The sequence below is a fragment of the Mus caroli genome, chromosome 2, assembly GCF_900094665.2.
Source record: "Mus caroli chromosome 2, CAROLI_EIJ_v1.1, whole genome shotgun sequence".
Taxonomy (NCBI): Eukaryota; Metazoa; Chordata; class Mammalia; order Rodentia; family Muridae; genus Mus; species Mus caroli.
Genome location: NC_034571.1, coordinates 53,112,089 through 53,134,721, shown reverse-complemented (window position 1 = coordinate 53,134,721; position 22,633 = coordinate 53,112,089). Strand labels below are relative to the sequence as shown.

The 22,633-nt window shown below is 39.4% G+C and overlaps 1 protein-coding gene across 1 annotated transcript in view; it reads left to right on the top strand.

Annotated features, from left to right (window-relative positions):
* The first annotated feature begins 21,193 nt into the window (after positions 1-21,193).
* Positions 21,194-22,633, top strand: part of Cytip (cytohesin 1 interacting protein) — a 61,922-nt gene continuing 60,482 nt past the window's right edge. Inside the window, exon 1 of the mRNA XM_021152841.2 lies at positions 21,194-21,266. The gene's annotated coding sequence lies outside the window, so the exon portion shown is untranslated. The remainder of the gene's footprint in view (positions 21,267-22,633) is intronic.

Here is a 22,633-nt window from a genome sequence, read left to right as displayed (position 1 = left end):
GGGTAGGCATATGGCTAGATTCATTCAGGCTATGGGATCTGAAGCCAGATCAGATATTGTGGCCTGGGTTCTAACAGGTTTCAGTCCATTGCCTTCTTTTGCTATTTTCACAGCGTGGAGACAATGTTAATGTTTCCTCTTTTCGTGAAGAGTTAGTTCATCATATTATGGTGTTCCACTCTCGGGATATCATGTGAATTGATAATGTAGTCAGACAGAGGTTAGGACTTCAACATGTGACTATCAGAAAAAAAATAACCATTGAGTTCATAACACATTCCTCTTGATCAAGTTCTTTTTTAGTCTATGTTTGATCTAAACTCTTTTTTTTTTTCAATTTTTTTTTTGTTAAACTAGGGAGGCTGAGCACTGGAAACTGAAAGTTTGAGGCTAGCTTGAGCTACATTGCAAGACCCTGCCCCAAGAAACAAAAGCCAAAATGATAACAAAGAAAATGAATAGACAAAAACTGATGTTGACAAAATTTCACACATAGAGAGAAGTTGCTGAAGCAAATAATTTCTGACTCTCATCCTTTGCTCAGACAGACTGTTTAGTGTTCAAACCCACTCTCTCTCTCTTCATCTTTGTCTCTGTCTCACTCTTCCTCACTTCTATTTCAGTAAATATCTCTTAAATTTATTATTTAAGATACATAGTGAAATTTTCAAATAAGAAATAAATATGGACATAACATTGTCATCCAACCCACAGAACATGGAAAGAAAAATATACCAGATGAAGAATGACACAGGCAAAGTGCATACCTGCAAAGGCCTTGCATTCTTAATATAAAATAATTCTCAGCTTGGTTATAAGGGGAGAAATGCCCTTTGCTTCTTTGGACCAAAGACTGGAACATGAAGAAAAAGTAACAGATGCACAGCATCGGATACTTAGAATAGTGGTTTGAATAAAAATGTTCCCTATAGACTCTGGCATTTGAGTATTTAGTCCCTGGCTAGTGGCACTGTTAGGGAAGGCTTACAAGGCATAGCCTTGCTAGAGGACATAAGTCACTGGGAGTGGACTTTGAGAATTGCTATTTTGATTTCCCTCTCTCTGTTTCCTTCTTGTGGTTCAGTATGTGATCTCTCAGCAGATCCTACTGCCATGCCTGGTGCATGTTGCTATACTCTTATCCCTCTGGAACCCTAAGCCAAATAAACATTCCCTTCAAATATTGCCTTGTTCATGGGATTTTATCACAGCAACAGAAAAACAAAGATACTTAGTGTTAGAAATGCAAGTAAAAACCAAAAGAATAAACCTATATACATTCAAGAAAGCATTACAATGATGAAAATACTTTAATATTCCAAGATGCTGACAAAATCTAGATCAATTGCATCTCTCATGTATTAATTAAAGAATGTACAACAGTTCAATCACTTTGAATTCTTGCCTATTTCTTATAGTGACATACCTATATTTTGTCTATGATCAATTAATTCTATTCTTCTTTAATCATTTAAAAAGGTGAAAATATACTTCCATATAATGATACTTTTTTTTGTAGATGTTAACTAATAATTAGGATTTTCACAAATGTCCATGGACTTAGAAATTGGTGACTTATGCTCATACTGTAGAGCAAATACATGCAATAAAGGGAAATATTCCACAAGAATTGTATTACACATTCCACAGAAATGATGCTAAAAGCAAAAGCAAGACACGAAAGAGTAGAGGTTGAGTAGGGCAGTGTTGGTGCACGCCTTTAATTCCAGCACTTGGGAGGCAGAGGCAGGCGGATTTCTGAGTTCGAGGCCAGCCTGGTCTACAAGGTGAGTTCCAGGACAGCCAGCGCTACACAGAGAAACCCTGTCTCTAAAAAAAACAAAAAAACTAACCAACCAACCAAACAAACAAACAAATAAACAAACAGACAAACAAACAAAGAAAAGAGTAGAGGTTGAAACTGGGCAAAAATAATTCATGGTTAAAAAGTAATAATTTATGGAAATAAAGAATCAGACCAGTGAGACATATCTTAATTGGAATATGGGATTTCCTAAATAAATATATTAACTGCTTCCTATACATGCCACATGCCATTTATACATTAATAATAAATGTAAAACAAAAGCTGTGCATGGGGTTCACTTAAACTACAAGGGTATATTCACAAGAGTCTTAGTGCACCAGGGTATCAGGCTATACCATCTGGACTTCCCAGGTAGTAGAAGAGTCCCAAAATTCAGAAGGAAAATGAGACTACTACACAGGTCTCATTTCCCTTTCATTAAGGGAAAAACATTTAAAATGTATTTAGTTCTATTCTGAGTGACGAATGTTTGCCTAAATATATATCTGTGCTCTGTATGCATGCCGAGCCCTTGGAGGCCAGAGAAGGCAATTGATCCCTTGCAACTAGAGTTACACAGTTGTTAGCTGCTTGTAGGTGATAGGAACTAACCTGGGTCCTCTGCAACAGCAAGAGTCCCCAACTACTGAACTATCTCGCCAGCCCCTATAAGATAATTCTTCCTGCTTGTTTGCCTCTTGAGACTGGATCTCTCTATGTAGCCCTAGATATCCAGGAATTCCCTCTGTAGACTAGGTTGTCCTCTGCTCCACTGAGTGCTGAGATTAAAGATATGCACCATCACACTTAGCTAGTAAAGACAATTTGTAACAAAATAATGTGGACAGAGCCGGTGAAGCAAATATCCAGAACTCAATTCTCTTCTTAGTATATACTTTTATTTTTCCATGTTCAGGAATAGACTCACAGCCATGTACTTATGAGACAAGGACTCCACTATTGACTCATATCTCATACCTTTGCTTTTTTATATACAGTTCCCCAAGGCACTATTTAGTTGTAATAATGGTGACTTGGCTAAGAAAGTCTACAGAGTGACCTAAGTGAGTTGAAGACACTAGAAAGGAGATGAATATAATTATTGAACTATAGTTTGTGCTGCCTGGTTGAAAATTAGGATATGATGGCAGCAAGGTTGGTGGAATTTCAGTAGAATCAATGAAACATGAGGCCTGGAATAATCAAAGGATTCATGGAGTTGGGCATTAGCAAAAGTGTCCTGCCCGTGAGATTACAGAGGGCTTTCAATTAGTGATAGCAAAGTGTAAAGTGCATATACAAGGGAATAAATGCTAAGAATACATGATTGAAGAAGAAAAACTCAAAGAACTAAACAACTAGAATGATTAAAGGATATATCTGCATGTATATATGTATTAAATATTACTATATATTCTATAACATGTAGAATCTATTACACACATATATAATACATTATAATAAATAATTACTTATGGAAGGGGCTGAGGATGGAGCTCTCTGGTGGACTGTTTGTCTAGATTCTGTGACACTGGACTCAATCCCTTGTACTATAAAATCAACAGTGACTCAAAAAGAATTATGATGATAGATCAGTGTAAAAGTGAATGCCAGGAAAGTATGGTGATCTGAGTTTGGTCCCCAGTACTCACTTCAAAAGCAAGGACTGCTGCCTTTGCTTGTAATTGCAGTGCTGGGGGAAATAGAGATACAGATCCCTGGGGTAATCTGGCCAGTCAGCCTAGCCCAATTATTGAACTCCAGGTCCCAGGGAGAAAGCCATCTCAATAGCCAAGTGACTATCACTTTAGGATGATACCTAAAGTTGACCTCAGGCCTTCACACACAATCATGCATGTGCATACATCCACACACACTGATGTGAACCTAAACCTGTGTACATATGCACCAAGATGAGAGACAGAGCTGGGTTTTGAAACAATGGTGGCTAGAGTTCTGGAGAGAGCCTTAAGAAACCTGAAAGAGAAGTGGCGAGAACAGTCTGCTGTTCACGGGAGTCACTGGTACAAGTTGGTTTGCTTCTTCTTCCCAGCCCCATGCTCTCAGAAATAAGACTCAGACTCAATATATATAATTTTACAAATACCTTGACCATATAGCTAGGCTGTTCTCTGACTAACTCATAACTTAAAATAACCCATTAGTTCTAATCTACATTCTGCCACATGGCTGATTACCTGAGCTTACGTGCCATGTGTCATATTTTCCTCAGGGGAATCTCCAGCACCTGGCACTCGCCCTACATTTCTGTCTCCTGGATGTTCCACTTCCTATTTCCTGCCTAAGCCACAGGCCATCAAATTTATTATTGATAGGTGCCATATCCATACAGATACAAGATATTTTCTCTACAGCCGTCCTCGATGCCTTCATCTCTCTTGGCCCCTGCAGTCTCCCGAGTTCTGTCAATCTGTTCCTTTTCTCCTTTCTCAACATTAGTTCTACTTTAATTGCCAGCAGAGTTTTTCTTTTAAATCGTCTTTCCCTGATTTAGAGCATTAGTTTTCTAATTGGTTTCACAGTGTCTTTTCTTGTCAGTCTAGAATCTTCATTGCTGCTACTGAACTTCCCTCAGTAAATTTCACCATGTCTTTTAAGCCACTTATCTTCTTCATAGCTACCACTTAAAAATTTCTACAGCCCCAATGATCTGGCCTCAGGTCTCCCATTTCAACCCCATGTAACAGTAATTCCCACCATCACATTGCTGTGCTCCAAACCTAGAGCCTTTTCATTCACTCTTCAGGGTCATTGAATAGTGTGCTTCTCTGGAACGTCCTCTCCTCTAATATCTTGCTTTCTACAATTTATTCATAGTCTTCAGTTAAAGCTCAGGTCAAGAATCACCAGCCTAAGAAAACTAGGTCCATTGCTTCCCAGACTGGGTTTGTATGTGCACACACCCATACATATTTATACCTGAAGGAATTTCTAGATTGACTTACACATGTGGGGGCTGAATAGACCTATAATAACTATCTACAGATGGGAGAGACAGGAAAATTAGGAGCTGCTCAGTCTGTGAAGCTAGACATCTTAGAAAAGGAGGATTCAATGATGGAGCAGTAGAGCATAAATACTCAGAAGTCCCTTGGAGATCTGCTAGTGCAAGTCATGGGGAGAGCTGAAGAGGCAAGGCAGGAGTCTGATAGCCACAGGTGATGGCAGCAAAAACAAGAGCAAGAACAGAATCAGTTCAAGAACAGGTAAGCAATACATGGCTGAGAGCTTCTTTCTTTTGATTTTTGCTCCATCTAGGTGTATGCATATATGCATTTTGTATGTATGCATGCATGCATCTGTCATCTATCTATCTATCTATCTATCTATCTATCTATCTATCTATCTATCTATCTATCATCTATCTATCTATCATCAGTCCATCTATCTGCCACCATTATCACCTGCCATCTGTCTATCATCTATATAATTATAGATTATATCTTTAAGTGAAAAAACCAAGTTTATCTACAGTGTGATATATGCGGTACTGTTAGTTACAAAATAAGATATAGGAGAATCTACTTATCTTTGCTTATCTGTGAAAAAAGAACCACAGGAGCGATTAAAGCATGAGTTGATGTGTCTGGTTACTGACTGGGATGGAAGGAATGTGGAGGAAAGAATAGGGGACTGAAAATAGGTAGAAGGGATGAGGTAGGACCCTTCTCTTATCCCATTTGTTCTTTCTTGTATTGATAAATGAGAAGCATTTCGCTTCTTATAAAATACTATTAATGGGTACACAGGAGAAACCCAAATAGAATGCAAACAATGTCCAGTGATCTAGTTGCACGAAAAATGAATACCCCAACCATGACAAATGGGCCAAAAAGAAAAGAATAAATACAAAAAGCAGTGGAAGAAGATGTAATAACTTTGCGGTGAGTAACTTTTTACTAAAGTGGCCTGTTCTTTGGGAAAAAAAAAAACCCAGCAACTGAGTAAACACTATTAGTTAGCCTCCATGCCAGGGCACAAGGGGTATGTTCACTATATTGTTTAAAACCCAAACTGAAGAACTGCAGTGTACACCCTTTCTGAGCAAAGATGTTTTTCTCAGTGGTGTGTGCTAGCAATCTTGACACAGTTTCGCATGTGTTCTAAGACTGCAAACCAGTGTGTTAGATAGTGAAAGCCAGTTTCTTAGTTCCTGAGAACACAGTAACAATGTTTGAAAACAGAAAACTTCACTGAATGCAATGGGCTATATTGAAGCATCCCTGTAACCCCTGTACATTTGTTCTAGGTACATCTGTGTAGATGTAGTCAATAGAAAAGTAGACATAGAAGCATGGGTATTGTGTATGCATACCTGCATGGATTTCCTAGCTTTGTCACTTTGAAAGGCATCTCAGATGAAAAGGATATATCCTTAGTTTGATATATCTATCTACCAATTTTCAGTGTAGGCTTGAAACCAGGTCTGAGTGCATGCATACACATGTGCACATGCTCACATACTTAACCATCCCCCAAACAAACAAACACGAACACAAGATAAACTTAGATTGAGTTACGATGTAAGAGTATATATTCAAAATGATGGCAGCATATTAAAAAGACTAGAAATCTATTTGAAGGACCTCTTGATGGCCAAACCAGGGAAAGAGACAACATCACCATCATCATCATCATCATCAACAACTGCCTTCTGTAACTCACAGAAGGCAAAAATGCATGAGTTTCTAATGACACAACAATATAATTGAATACATAAAAAAAACATTGGAGAAAGGACGGGAAACCTTTGGAATTACAGTAGAATTCCAAAGAATAAGTGTCGTAGGAGTAGCAGAGATACAACATTGTCATTTGATGATGCCAGAGAAATAACTGTTTTAAGGAATTCTAAAACTTTGCTGGGTGTTAAAACTAATGTTAAATAATGAAATTCAAAATAAGATGTTGTGTGGTCTCAGGCCAAGGAGTATGGGGAGAAACTCATCAGACACTGGCATGATCATTTAATATTTAACATCATCAAGAATGTACACACGGACATTCTATTCTTCTTGATGTGATGTACCAAGAAATTGGATTTGTTTCTATGATGTCCTTTCCACATATATGCAACTCTCATCTAACCATGATAAATCATTGGATAAACTCCAATTAAAGAGTATTTAACACAACAACTGACTATGCTTTTCAAAATTGTCACAGTCACTAAAGAACACGTGTGCCTAAGGAACATTCAGTATGTGTAAGTGTTTTGTGTTTCAGCAGACTGTGTAGACCAGACAATTGAACTCAATGTGGAGGACAGGGAACGGCCAAACGTGCAGGCTACACTCTGGGTTTAGAACAACAGATGGAGCTGTTAATTGAGCATGAGCTAGTGAGTAATCTAGGGGCCTTTATTGATCATAGAACTTAAGGGCCTCTCCCAGTACTCTATTTATTTGACGTGACATTTGTCAGGACATAATTTATGTCTGTTTTTCCTAGAATGTAAACTCTATGAACACAGGTAAGTGTCACATCTATCTTGTTTACAACACCGTGAAAGTGCTCACAACACTGCCTTGTACACAGCAGCATTCAATAAACATGCTTTGAGAAATATGCCCTTAACCTTCTGCTGACCAAGCCTTCAGGAGCAGCACTACACCTTGTCTTTGCTCTGGACAGCTGTGCTGCTTGACTGCTCTGCCCGCAGCTAACTGAGGGCTCCATGTCTTTATAGTATGCATCTCCTCTAAGCCAAACACAAGGTCAATTTTTTATTTAATTTATTTAATTTACATCCTGATCCCTGGTCCCTCTTCACAGTGCCCCCACACTCCCTGCCCCCTTCCCCAACCCCTTCTCCTCTGAGAGAATGCAAGCCTGGCTGGGTATCTACCTACACTGGCACATCAAGTTCTTGCAGGGCTAAGAGCTTCTTTTTCCACAGAGGCCAGACAAGACAGCCAAGTTAGGGGAATGGATTCCAGAGACAGGAAACAGCTTTCGGGATAGCCCCTGCTCTAGTTGTTCAGGACCCACAAGAAGACTGATCTGCACATTTGCTACATATGGGGAGGGGGAGGTACAGCTGATCTTTGGTTGGCTGTTCAGTCTCCATGAGTCCCAAGAGTCCAGGCTAGTTGACTCTGTTGGTCTTTCTGTAGAGTTCTAATCCCATTTGGGGCCCTCAGTCCCTCCCCCAGATCTTCCATTAGAGTCTCCAGGGTCCATCCATTGTTTGGCTATGGGTCTCTACATCTGTCTGAGTCAGCTGCTGGCTGGAGCCTCTCAGAGGACTGCTGTGCTAGACTCCTATGTGCAAGCATAACAGAGTATCATGATTGGTGTTTACCCATGGGAAGGGTCTCTAGTTGGGCTGGTTATTGGTTAGCCATTCCCTTAGCCTCTGCTTCATCCTCCAACCCTGTATTTTTGAAGGCAGGATAAATTTTGGGTTAAAAGTTTTGTGTTTAGGTTGATGTCAGTGGGGTTCCTGCCTAGCTACTGGAAGTGGCCTCTTCAGGTTCTATATCCTCACTGTTGTGAGTCTCAGCTAAGGTCACCCAATTGATTCTTGGTAGTCTCCCTTATTCTGGGTCTCTGACACATCCTCGAGATGACCCCACCCTGCCCCCTCACTCTGGCAGCTACAGATTTCCATTCATTCATAGGGCTATTTGGCCATCTCCCTTGTCTCTCCCCCAATCTGTTCCTGAAAGCCCCCATTCCCCTTTCCATCCTTCTCCCTCTCAAGTCCCTCCCTCCATCTGCCTCCTACAACAATTTTATTCCCTCTTCTATATGAGATTCAAGCATCCTTGCTTGAGCTTCCCTTCTTGTTTAGCTTCTTTGGGTCTCTAGGTGTCCTGGGCTTTATGACTAATATCCACTTATTAAGTGAGTACATGCATGCCCTTTTGGGTTTGAGTGAGGTCTGAATTACCTCACTCAGGATGATATTTTCAAGTTCCATCCTTTTTATCTACAAAATCCACAGTATCTTTCTTTTAAATAGCTGAATAACAATCCATTGTGTAGATGTACCACATTTTCTTTACCATTCTTTAGCTGAGGAAAATCTAGGTTGATTCCAGTTTTTGGCTATTATGAGTAAATCTGCTAAGAGCATAGTTGAGCAAGTGTCTTTGGGGTATACTGGGGTGTATTTTGTGTATACACCCAGGAGTGTTATAGCTGGGTGTTGAGGTAGAATTATTTACAGTTTTTTGAAAGTACCAAATTGATTTCCAAAGCTGTTGTATAAGCTTGTACTGCCACCAGCAATGGAGGAGCACTTCCCTTGCTCCACACCCTCGCCAGCATCTGCTATTACTTGAGATTTTGATCTTAGCCATCCTGATGGGTGTAAGATGGAATCTCAGAGTTATTTTGATTTGTATTTCCTTGATGATTAAGATCTTTGAACATTTCTCTAAGTGTTTTTCAGCCATTTGAGGTTCCTCTGTTGATTAATTTCTGTTTAGCTCTTGACCCCATATTTTAATTTGAGTTGTTGGTGTCTAACTTCTTGAGTTCTATATAAATTGTATATATCAGCACTCTGTCAGATGTAGGGTTGGTAAAGATCCTTTCCCATCTGTAGGCTGTTAATGACAGTGGCCTTTGCCAAACAGAAGCTTTTAGTTTCATGAGGTCTCACTTATCAATTATAGATTTTAGATCCTGAGCCATTACTGTTCAGAAATTTGTCTCCTGTACCAAATAAGCTCAAGGCTATTCCACACTCTCTTCTATTAGATTTAAATGTATCTGGTTTTATGTTGAGGTCTTTGATCCACTTGGACTTGAGTTTTCTGCAGAATGATGAACATGGATCTATTTGCATTCTTCTACATAGAGACATCCAGTTAGAACAGGACCATTTGTTTTCATTTTATGGTTTTGCCTTCTTTGTTAAAAATCAAGTATCCATAGGTGTATGGATTTTTTTCAGGGTTTTTGATTTTATTCCCTTGATCAACCTTTCCATATGCTTTGCAGTTTTTATTACTATTGCTCTGTTATACAGCTTGAAGTCAGTGATGGTGATGCTCCTGGAAAATCTTTTACTGTTCAGGATTGTTCTAGCTATTCTGTTTTTTTTTTGTTGTTGTTGTTGTTGTTGTTTTTTCATATGAAGTTGAGAATTGCTCTGTCAAGGTTTCCTGAGCTTTTGTCCCCGCCGGCAAGAACACACTCAGGACAACCGGAATCTTCTGCNGCAAAGCTTTATTGCTTACTTCTCAGGAAGATCCCGACCCCAGAAAATGGAGTCCCTTATATAGTGCTCAGCCATGACGTTTCAGCACCTGATGTGGCGTGACAGCTCTTGATTCGTTGCTCGCCCATCACACTACTATTACACCCCGAGAATGGGCAGTGACTAGGAGTGAGTTCACTCTCGAACTTGCGCAAAAGGCTTGTTTACTAGTTTGTCACAGTGGAGGCCAGCGCCATCTTATAATGGTGATTGCTCGTGGCACGTGCACGGCTCTCTACAGCAATTGCTCGCTGCACGGCTTTCCACATCAAGGTCTGTATTGAGTTGGAGTGTTGATGGGAACTGCATTGAACGTGTGTATTGTTTTTGTTAAGATGGCCATTTTCACTATCCTACCTATCCATGAGCATGGGAGATTTTTCCATCTTCTGATATCTTCCTCAATTTCTACAGCGATTTGAAGTTCTTGTCAAATAGGTCTTGCACTTGTTTGGTTAGAGTTACAACAACCTATCTTATGTTATTTGTGGCTATTGTAAAGGGTGTTGGTTCCCTAATTTCCTTCTCAGCCTGTTTATCATTTGTATGAAAGAGGGCTACTAATTTTTTTGAGTTAATTTTTTATCCAGCCACTTTGCTGAAGGTATTTATTAGCTGTAGTTCTCTGGTAGAATTTTTAGAGTTGCTCATGTATACTATCATATCATCTGCAAATCAAGATACTTTGACTTCTTCCTATTCAGTTTGTATCCCCTTGATCTCTTCTAGTTGTCTTACTGCTCTAGCTAGAACTTTAAGCACTATATTGAGGAGAGAGAGAGAGAGAGAGAGAGAGAGAGAGAGAGAGAGAGAGAGAGAGAGAGAGAGAGAGNGCAGAATTGTCTTGTTCCTTAGTTTAATGGAATTTTTCCAAGTTTCTTTAAATCTAATTTGATGTTAGCCATTGGCTTGCTGTTTACTGCTTTTATTTTGTTTAGATATGTGCCTTGTATCTCTGATCTCTCCAAGGCTTTTAATGTGAAGAAGTGTTGTATTTTGTCAAAGGCCTTTTCAGCATCTAATGAGAAGATAATGTGTTTTTTTTTCTTTCACTTTGTTTATATGGTGGATTACATTGATAGACTTTTGTATATTGAATTACCTCTGCATCCCTGGGATGAAGCCAACTTGATCATGGTGGTGATGTCTTTGATGTGTTCTTGGATTCTGCTTACAAAAAATTTATTGAGTATTTTACTTCAGTGTTCATGACAGAGATTGGTCTGCAATTCTTTTCCTTTGTTGAATCTTTTTGTGGTTTATGTATCAGGGTGAGAGTGACCTCATAGAACAAGTTTGGCAATGTTCCTTAAGTTCTTATTTTGTGGAATAGTTTGAGGAGTATTGGTATTATCGCTCTTTTGAAAGTCTGGTAGAATTCTGCAGTGAAACGTTCTGGTCCTGCACTTTTTTTGTGTGGGAGACTTTTAGTGACTGATTCTATTTCCTTAGGGGTCATAAGAATAATAACATAGTTTATCTGACCTCGACATAACTTTGGTAATTGGTATCTGTCTAGAAAATCTTCCATTTCATTTATATTTTTCCAATTAAAGGCTTTTGAATACGACCTGATGATTCTTTTAATGTATTCTCTGTCCATTGTTATGTCCCCCTTTTTATTTCTGATTAATTTGGGTACTGTCTCTCTCCCTTCTAGTTAGTATGGCTAAGGGTTTGTCTTTCTTGTTGATTTTCTCAAAGAACCAGCTCTTGGTTTTGTTGATTTTTTTGTATCGTTATCTTTGTTTCTGATTGATTAATTTCAGCCCCGAGTTTGATTATTTCCTGCATTCTACTCCTCTTTGGTTTGTTTGCTTTGCCCACCCCCCCCTTTCCTAGAGCTTTCAGGTGTCCTTTTAATTAGCTAGTGTGAGAATTCTCCAATTTCTTTATGAGGGCAATTTATGGAATGAACTTTGTATCATAAGTTTGGGTATGGTCTGCCCTCATTTTCTTTAGACTCTAGAATGTCTTTCATTTCTTTATTTCTTCCTTCTCCCAATGATCATTCAGTAGAGAGCTGTTCAGTTTCCATGAGTATGCTGACTTTCTATTGTTTCTGTTGTTGAACTCCAGCTTTAGTCCATAGTGATCTGATAGGATGCAAGGCATTATTTTAATATTCTTGTATTTGCTGAGGCCTTCTTAGTACCCAATATATGTGCAATTTTGGAGAATGTTCACTAGGTGCTTTTGTGATTGGGTGAAAAAATCTGTAGATGTCTGCTAGGTCCATTTGTTTTATAATGTCTGTTATTTTTCACTATATCTGTTAATTTCTATCTTGATAACCCATCAGTTGGTGAGAGTGGGGTGTTGAAGTCTCCTACTATTAATGTGTGAAGTTTGTTGTGCAATTTTAGCTTTAGCAATGTTTCTTTTACAAATGTAGGTGCCCTTGTGTTTGGAACATATATGTTCAGAATTGAGATATCAGCTTGGTAAATTTTCCCTATGATGAGTATGTCGTATTCTTCCCTCTGTCTTATGATTAATTTTAGTTGAAAGTACTAGATACTAGAATGGCTACTCCAGATTGCTTCTTGGATCCATTTGCTCGGAAAACTTTTTTCAGCCATTTACTCTGAGGTATATCTATCTTTATTGCTGAGGTGCATTTCTTGTATGCAGAAGAATGATGGATCCTGTTTGTATATTCTGTTAGCCTGTGTGTTTTATTGGGGAATTAAGTTCATTGATGTCCAGAGATATTAATGATTAGTGGTGGTTACTTCCTGTTATTTTGATGTTGTTTTGTTGTTGTTGTTCTTGTTGGTGGTCCTGGTAGTGGTAATGGTGGTGGTGGTGGTGGTGATGGTGTGTGTGTGTTTCTTGCTTCTTCTGGTATGGAATTACTTATTTCTTGTGTTTTCTTAGATGTACTTATTCTCCTTGTGTGGGAGTTTTCCTTCTAGTATTTGTTTGTAGGGCTGGATTTGTGGATAGATACTGTTTAAATATGGATTTGTCTCAGAATGTCTTGTTTTCTCCATCTATGGTGATTTAGAGTTTTGCTGGATGACATCTCTGGCTTTTAAAGGTTTCAAGATATCTCTCCAGGTCCATCTAGCTTTTAGAATCTTTATTGAGCAGTTGGGTATGATGGTTCTGCCTTAGTATGCTACCTGGCCTTTTCCCCTTTCTGCTTTTAATATCTTTTCTTTGTTCTGTAGATTCTGCATTTTGATTATTATGTGTTAGGAGGATTTTCTTTTCTGGTCCATTCTAATTGGTGTTCTGTAAGCTTCTCATATGTTTATAGACATGTTTTCCTTTAGTTTGGGAACATTTTCTTCTATAATTTTGTTTAAAATATTTTCTGGTCCTTGGAGCTGTGATTCTTCACCTTTTTCTATTCCTATTATTCTTAGGCTAGGTCTTCTCATGGTATCCCAGATTTCCTGGATTTTTTGTGTCAGGAATTTTTTAGATATAACATTTTCACTGACTGGTGCATCAATTTCTTTTGTAATACCTTCTATGCCTGAGATTCTTTCTTCTATCTCTTGTATTCTGTTGGTTATGCTTATGTCTGTTGTTTCTATTCTCTTCCTTTTTTATTCAATCATTTGTTAATATTGGCACAAATATGTGTGTGTATATATGCATATATACACATACATACATACATACATACATAGAAGCAATAAAGGAAACAGAAACTGAAAGAATCCTGGAGATGGAATATATACATATATACAAACATATATATTCATAAATGCATATATATATTTATATATATTCCATCTCCAGGAGTCCCTCAGTTTGCATTTTTTTATTGCTTCTATTTCCATTTTCAGGTATTGAACAGTTTTATTTATTTCCTTCACCTGTTTATTTTTATTATTCTGTATTACCTTAAGGGATTTATTTGTTTTCTCTTTAAAGGCCTCAACCTGTTTGTTTGTATTTTCCTGTATTTCTTTAAGGGATTTATTCATTTCCTCGTTATAGGCTTCTATCATCTTTATAAGTTTGAATTTAAGGTCATCTTTCTGTGCTTTGGTTGTGTTGGGATATCCAGGGCATGTTGTAGTAGTTCTGTGCACTGAAGGTGACCTAGCTTTTGAGAACTGTGTTCTTTTGAGGGCTGTTAGCCTTCTGGATGGCTTTTCCCCCTGAATGTTCCTGTTGTAGGTATTTATAAGGGGTATGACCTTGACGATCCTGGTGTGGCAGGTCTCTGATGGGTAGGTATCCTTGGGCTGCATGGTTCCCAATCGGCAGGTCTGATGATGAAGGTGGGCTGAGAGGTGGCAGAAAAATGGGTGTCCAGCTGGAATAGCAGGTGGTTGGGGCAGCTGGAGTTCCCCAGAAGACTCAGTGTGCAAGGAATATGGGTGTGGGAAAGGAGTCTAACCTATTTGGTTCTGGATGTCAGGTCTGATAAAGGTGGGTGGAGAGGTGGTGGCATAATGAAGGTCTACAGGGGATAGCAGGTGGCTCTGAACAGCTGGCCACAAGGTCAGTGTTATAGTGTCTGTGCCTTAGGGTTTAAAGACTAGCTAGAACTCTAAGTTCACCTCCTTCTTTTGTAAGTCTGGATTCTGGACTTGTACTCTCTCTTCAGGCTTGATCTCCATGGTACTGATGGTAAAAATGGCTAGCTGGTAATCAGGTCATATTCAGGTCCTTTCAAAGATAGACAAGATGGCAGAGGTCCTACCTTTGCTACCTCTGAGTTCTAGAAGCTAGGATTTCCAGATCCAGATGCTCATGACCCTAAACTTTGACGAGTAAAGTCTTGGTCTGTGCAAGAGGCTTATTGATCCAGATGCTCAATGCATCTTTCTTATATATTGCATCATTTGTTAATATTAGTTCACACACACAAATGCGAGCACACACACACACATACACTCACACACATACACACACACATACACACACACACACACACACACACACACACACACCTTTGATTTATAATCCAGTATTGTTACTATTTGTTGTCCCCCACTTTCCCAGTCCTGGCCACTGCGAGGTCTTTCAGGTTGAAGTCTCGTCTTTTCAGAGATGCCTTGCTCTGGCAAGCAGCAAACTTGCCTCTGAGCGTCGGTGTCAGGACCTCTGGCTTCTGAAGCCCTCACAACTCTTTTGAACTCTTCTGGTGACTGATGCTTGCAGGCCTTGTAGCCTTGGCTGTGATATCTGGCTTGTCACAGCCTCTCCTTCCAAGGGCTTCTTTTCAGTTTCAGCTCCCAATTACAACCATGTTTACAGTGGTTTATAGTGGAAGTGGAGGAATTCTTCCATCTTCTGCTGCTACCTTCAGAGCTGAAAGCTGACAGACTTGTCTTCTTTGTAATCAGTTCAGCCTGCTCTGCCTCTAAGTTTCACAAATAAGCAAATGGCCATTAGAGAGAAGACTTTGGTAGGGTCTAAAGGTACAATATTTGTGATAGTACATAGAACTGTAGCCTCTAAGACCAATGAAAAAAGTCAGGAGTTTTACATAGCCAGAAGAGTGGCTGTACATAGATTACAATTTCACTGATCACAGTAGAACATTGACTCCCACCAATACAAATCTTATATCAGACCATTTACAAGCTCCTATAGGCATACCCTCTTCTGTTAATCTCAGCTATGTTGCTGAGCCACTAAAAGCAAGTGTCGTTCCTCTTTCTGACATAATGAAGGAGTGTAATAGGGTCTGGAGCAACCAGAGCTGGGCCTTCGGGAGCCGCAGCAGGAGGAAATACCTGCAACGGGTTGATGAAGCTTGGTGCTAGCTGGTACATTTAGGTTGGATTAAGACATTCTGCCAAGAGGATGAAGGCTTCTTCACGGCATCCAAGAAGTGTTCAAAGCACTCTGGATGACATGTTGATATACCAGCCAGTGGTCAGAGAGACTGGTCATTTATCACCTTCCTGCACAAAGTTCCCGGGTGCAAAAGATGGGTTCTCACAGTTGTCAAAATGCCACATAATACTCTGGTCCCAACATTTTAGCTTATTTTAGGAAAGGATGACTATTAGGGGATGATTATAATAATAAAAACTCAACAATAATGGGAGGATTCTTAACAGAATGTAGTAGCGCTTCATCCCTAGATGCACTCTTGGGGAGCGCTGCATGCTTTGATTTTTCTCACAAACATATTTTAGGTCAATGGTTTTCAACTTGTATTTAATTCTCTTTCTTGTCGTCATTGTGATTTTTGATGACTAGAGGGCTTGTGTTTTGCATTTCTTTCTCATTAAAGGAAGTTTTCAGTACCCAAAGTATGCAGAAATAATTCAGTTGAAAGTAAATTTGCTTCTATCTTCCCATAGAGATAGATGGGGATATCCTAGGAAGATGGAAATCCTCTCCAACTGCCTAGTCCTCCCACACACACCCCTATCCAAAAGTGTGTACAGTACTAAAAAGGAACTTCTAGTTTGTTGTTTGACATCTGTGTTGTCTTGTATTTTACATCTACCTAGAATAGAATAAATGCTCAGAACCGTGTGGGGCTCAAGGCCTGGCACAAAATGTCTCCCTAGTGATCTATATCACAAACAAGGGGAAGAACCAATCATGTTCTCACACTTGAGTTACATTTGCTAAGAGGGGAATTTGAGTTAGTGGTGATCTCATGTCTTATCCAAGGGGGGTATGAAGGGGCAGCAGACAAGAAGCCAGTGGGGAGTTGCTATGAGTTTCTAAGGGCAGAGGGCAAGTTACAATAGGGAGAGTGGTAGGACCGAGGCAGGACATGTGCCAAGAATAACTCAGGTTTAACAAAGGCAGCATACACACAGATCCCTAATTCAGTTCTCTATATACCTCTTTCTGTAGTAAGACAGAAACTGGCTACTTTTGAAGTTTTTTAAAAGATAATATTCCCCAACAGAATGCTTGCGTGCTCTAAAGCAAACTTCTCCTTACATCTCCAAGTCCATGACCTACAACTTCTGTTTTCAAGTTGAGAACAGATTTACTCAGATTCTTACAAGAAATTGAGGACCTTCCCAAGACCAGGAAAATGTTCTTTTTCTCTGATAGAGAGTTGCAGTGTTCTGACTAAAGGCTATAGCCAGCTGGCCCTTGGTGGGAGCATCCTGCCCTCTGCTGGATGTGGCTAGCAAAATGAGTCTGCATTGCCTTATAAAGAATTAATTAAATCAGGAAGCATTTAGGTTTATCTGAGAATAAATATTTGCTTGCATGCTGACGAGGTTTTAATTAACTAGGCAATGCATTATTTCTGTGATGTCTTCCTTCTCAGAGGATTTCCGGGTATCTGAGAAGAACATCTCTGTGGATCAGATGCATTCCCTGCATGATAAACTCTCTATGGCATCACTTCTAAAGAAATGTACACAATCAAAACTGAATCCATAATAGGCTTTAAAGTGTTTTGATGTGATAGGAAAAATTGCTGGAGAGCCTGGGCTAAATAACTAATTCTCCAAGGTGCTAAAGCTCTCTCAGGTTCAGTCTGCCTGGAATAAGAGGTGGATTTGCTGTGGGGCCTCAAGAAGCACGTTAGTATTTTCCCTTGCTCAGTGCAAGACAGACATTGGCTACTTTCCAAGTTTCTTTCTTTTCTTTCTTTCTTGCTTCCTTGCTTCCTTGCTTCCTTCCTTCCTTCCTTCCTTCCTTCCTTCCTTCCTTCCTTCCTTCCTTCCTTCCTTNCTTTCTTTCTTTCTTTCTTTCTTTCTTTCTTTCTTTCTTTCTTTCTTTCTTTCTTTGTTTTTTTCGAGACAGGGTTTCTCTGTATAGCCCTGGCTGTCCTGGAACTCACTTTTGTAGACCAGGCTGGCCTCGAACTCAGAAATCCACCTGCCTCTGCCTCCCGAGTGCTAGGATTAAAGGCATGCGCCACCACGCCCGGCTCTTTCCAAGTTTCTTAAATATAACATTCCCAAACAGAATGTGTGCATGCTGTAAAGCAAACTTCTCCTTACATCTCCAAGTCCATGACCTACAACTTTTGTTTTCAAGCCATGGAGTTTAAGCAATCCCACAATGCATTGTTTTCACAGGGTAATAAGTGCTCCTTGTTAGCAACACTGTGGAATTAGTGATACCCTGAAATTCAGTTTGGGTAAAACAGGGACTCTGATAGTAATATAAGCCTAGGGAATAAGACAACTCTCCTAAACAAGTATAAAGAAAGCAAGATGCTCTAAAAATAACTGTTCGGTAAAGGCTGAAGAGATAGAAAAACCTTACTATCCAGTGTTGATTGTGGCATGTACCGTTCAATGTGTAGGCATGTCTATACTTCTCACTTTTATTAAAAATTGATGAGATCAATTCCAAGAATAATGTTTTTACAGCAGCCAGTCTCTTCCAAAGATGTCCTTTCCTTCTTCCTCCTAGATTCCTCTTGAGCTTTCTTTTTTTTTTTTTTTTTCCTTTAAAACCAGAGAGGAGTGGTTTCAGCTGACACTCTCAGAGCTTTGGGGCCCATGGCTATTCCTCACCTTCCAATCCCAGCTCCACAGCTTCAGTGCGTCAGTGCCGTTTCTGAATTGGGAGCAGACAGCTTATCATCCAACTTCCGAGCTGTTGGCCACCTTAGGGGAGATGAGCGACTGACAGTGACCATGGCATGAATATAGTCATTCTTTAATAACAGCAACGGATTGGCTTGTAACTTAATTTGTTTAATTGATTTTGTTGTCTTCATTAGCAGTTCTCTCTAATGAAAGCTCTCTTAAACTCCCATCTGGATGTCCAACTGAGGAGTCAAGCCAAATATAATCGATCACCTTACCAGCCTCAGCAAGTGCTATATTGATGTGTTCAACAAAGTGTTAACAGTAGGTTGCTGAAGACACAAAGAAATGATATGATCTCAACACACAGAATATTGGGCACTCAGGTATCTGTCTAAATAAATGAAAATACAATAGGCATATTCAGCGAGTTGGGAAGGAAATAAGCAGATCATCTTTTCTGATGTTTTTCTTCTGAATTTTGTTTCCACTATTTCTGCATATCTATTTATTTATTCAGAGTACAAGTTTGTGAGATGCAGTGTAGGAGTTTAGTGTATCTTTACAATGTTTAATGATCTGATTGGAATGACTCATGTGTTCATCGACTCCTGTTTTTTTGTTTGTTTGTTTGTTTTTTGGTGTGTTTTGTTTTGTTTTGGTGGGGTTCCATTCAGAATCCTTTCCATTAGCTATTTTGAATAAAGCAATTGGGTATCATCAACTGGTTGCTCTACTGTGGTATCAAATATTCCAAATTTCTCCTTCTGTCTAACTGAACCCCTGAACCCTTTACCCACTGGCTCTGTCCCAGGCTTCTTCCAGGTTCCAGGCTCTAGCATCCACCATGTTTTTGTATTTTTTGATTTTTTTCTTGCTTTTTCTTTGTTTCATCTTTCAGATCAGTTCGAGCTTTTGCATATAAGAAAAATACACTTACCATCTATCTCTGGCTTATTTCCCCTAATACAATGTCCCCCAGTTTCACCAGTGTTTTTGCAAATGACAGAGCTTTTTTCTAGTTATTATCAAATAGCATTCCATGGTGTGTACACACCGCATTTTGTCCATTCATTCATCTGTTGATGGCAACCATGGCTGCTTTGATTTCTTGGCTCCTTGGCCTGCTGATTTCATTTCCTTATTTTCTTTGGGGCTATACCCAGTAGTGCAGTTGCTGGGTCATGCAAGAGTACTAATTTTGGCTATTCTGAGGAAGTCCCACAATGTTTTCCACAATAACTATACCAATTTACATTCCCATCGGCAGTGTGGGAGAGTTCCCTTCTCTCCTCTTCCAGACTAGAATTTGTTTTAAAAATCTTTTTGGTATGTCAGTTGAAATTGAATAATAGTAGTTTCTATGTTAACAAAGTGTGTGTGTGTGTGTGTGTGTGTGCACATGTGTTGAATGACAGATTGATATCTTACTCCTTAGTATGTTATACAGTCAAACAACAAGTGTTTATCAAGGAGAAAAGATCAAAATCTTTTTGGTATGTTAATTCAACTTGAATAATGATGGTTTCTATGTCAACAATCTCCCTCTCTTTCTTTGTGAGTGTGTGTGTTGGGTGTGTCTTAAAATGACAGATTGGTATTTTAGTTCCCTGGTATGTTATCCTGTCCAGCAAGTGTTTACCAGGGAGAAAGATCAGTTGTAAATGGTATTATATTTTCTTTTGACTTTTAAAATATGTATAAGTTTCTATCAGAGACGTGCAGGAGCCTCTGTGGCTGTGCTTTGGATTCCCTGAATGGCAGAGAATCCTAGCCTTGTGTTGAACAGTAGAAGACAGCAGGGTGAATCCCTTTTGATTCATTAGAAAGTCATGTATCCTAAAAGGAACCACCTCCCCTCTTTGTTCTGCCCCTCTTATATCACCATGCACTCTCTGTGCAGTCCTTTGTCTGAGAAAGATTTAGAAATGGTTTACATTTTCTGTATCTAGCTTGCCATTTTATAAGATAAAACTGCTGGGAAAGTCCCAAGGACAAAGGCCAGGCTTCACCAGCCATGTTGGCTCAACGAGTTCACTATAAATATAGATTATTTTATAAACAGTTCAGCATAGCAACAGTGACCTTAATTGTCTCCTATAGCAATTCCACAAGCATTGAAAGAAACAAAGAGTATCCATTCTAAATAAACCTTTGTTTATTGCTTCTTGAAAGGAAGCACTTTGAATGTATAGTTCTCAATTTCTGTAGCTGTAATAAGATTTATAGGCAATTTAAATATTTTTTTCTCTTGTGCTTGCTCAGTGCTCAGCACATTAGGAACATTCTGAAGAATGGAGCATATTGCATGGAACAACTTGGCCAAAATAAAATGGAAATAAATGTAATAAGTAGTTGTAGCTTGGTACTAAGTGACTCACTCAGAAAAGCAAAATAACCAGAAGTTATGTGAAAGCCCCACAGGGGTCCACTTCCCTTCAACACTCTGCACACAGTAGGTGCTCAGTAAATACTAAGAAGTATGGAAACAATAGTGTGACCTTTTTAACGATTTGGCTTGCCATCGTTATCTTAAGGGTGTATTCAAGTAACAGTTACCTCATGACTACTTAGCCTCATGAGTTAATGTTTACAAAGTGCTTTGAACTACTTAGAAAAAAAAAAGGGGGACTGTTTTTGTTGGCACTGTGGCATACTTGCCAAGGTACATAAATTCTTCCAGCTTCTGTCCTTCAGCTGCCAGGGCTGTGCCCTCCCTCCGTGCAAGGCTCAGCTCTGCCATTAGTCCAGTCGATACTGCCTCCTCTAGCCTGCTTCAACACAGGTAGGGATGGGCTGGGAACGGAACAAACTTTGAACAGATATCTTGACGGACTCCAGGGAAAGTCTGGGAAAGTAACAATAGAGTCTGTTTTAATGCCTCTTAGAGCATTTCATGTCAAGAAGGGGCCAGGAACCTGGTCAGCCATGGGGGAAATTATGGGGCATCCGCTCGTCAAAGAGGCAGCATCAGACTCGATTCTAATGGGAGTACAGAGGTGTATAGACAGTCTGGAGTATATGATGAGGTTAGGTTTATGGATTTTTAAGGGGATTATATACATAGTTTGACTAGTGTTGGGCTATCGTCCTGTTATAAAGTACTCATAAGACAGATTTCCCTTAGATAGGCAAGACTTATATCTATTGTGATTTCTTTTCCTGTACTTTTTATTTTTTTCCTTTTTCATGTTCCATGATTGCAAACAGCAGTGTTCGAGCCCACATGCAGTCAGTATATGCTGGGCTGGTTTCTAACCTGTTTGTCATCGTCTCCAAACACACTGTCATTAGGTTTAGGAATGTGGTGAATAAACAGGCAGACACTGGTCTGAAGAACACATGCTGTGGTTTCAGTGGAGAATGGGTGTCCACCTGAGTGAAATCAAGCAAGAGTTTTTAGTTTGCAGGTTACAGCAGATTAACTTTCAGCTAATCACACACAGTAAAGCTTTCAAAGTAATACAGTAGCAGGCTGCAGATAAATCGAATGGCTCCCGTGGAAGAGCTTGCTTTAAAGGTAGCAACAACGCCTATTTTCTGCACCGAAGTCACTTGTTTTCTAACGCACACCGTGAGGTTTTCTGTGTGGGTGGAAATTTTCCATAATACATATTTATACCATAGCTGCTGTCCATGTGGCACATTTGCTGTCTCAAAACTGTTTCTAGGGACTCAAAATGAATGTCATGTGGGCAAAACCCAACATGGTATTCTGTTAAAGCGATAGACCACAAAAAAAAAAATGATGCTCGCTCTGCTTCAAAGAAAACCCCAGCTATGCGTGGCTATAACTGAATGCTGGGAAGTTAACTAGAAGCAGGTCTTTAGATTTTCAAACAAAAATTATAGACAGAAACTTCCTTCTATCTCAGATGCATTCATTATATTTCTGAAAGAAAAAAAAAACAAGTGGAGCAAAATTTGTAGTTAGAGGATAATACTCGGCTTTAGGTTTTCCAGAAGCTCGTAGTTCACATGAAAGCAAGCCTTAAGGAAAACTCCTCTTTGGGAGGGGCTCCAGATACAAAATGCTTTCTTCCCCCTCCCCGTGGTTCACCAGTGAATGAATTTCCCTTTTGGATAGGGCTGTGAATTCACACACGAGGCATTGAATTATATATATATATATATATATATATATATATATAT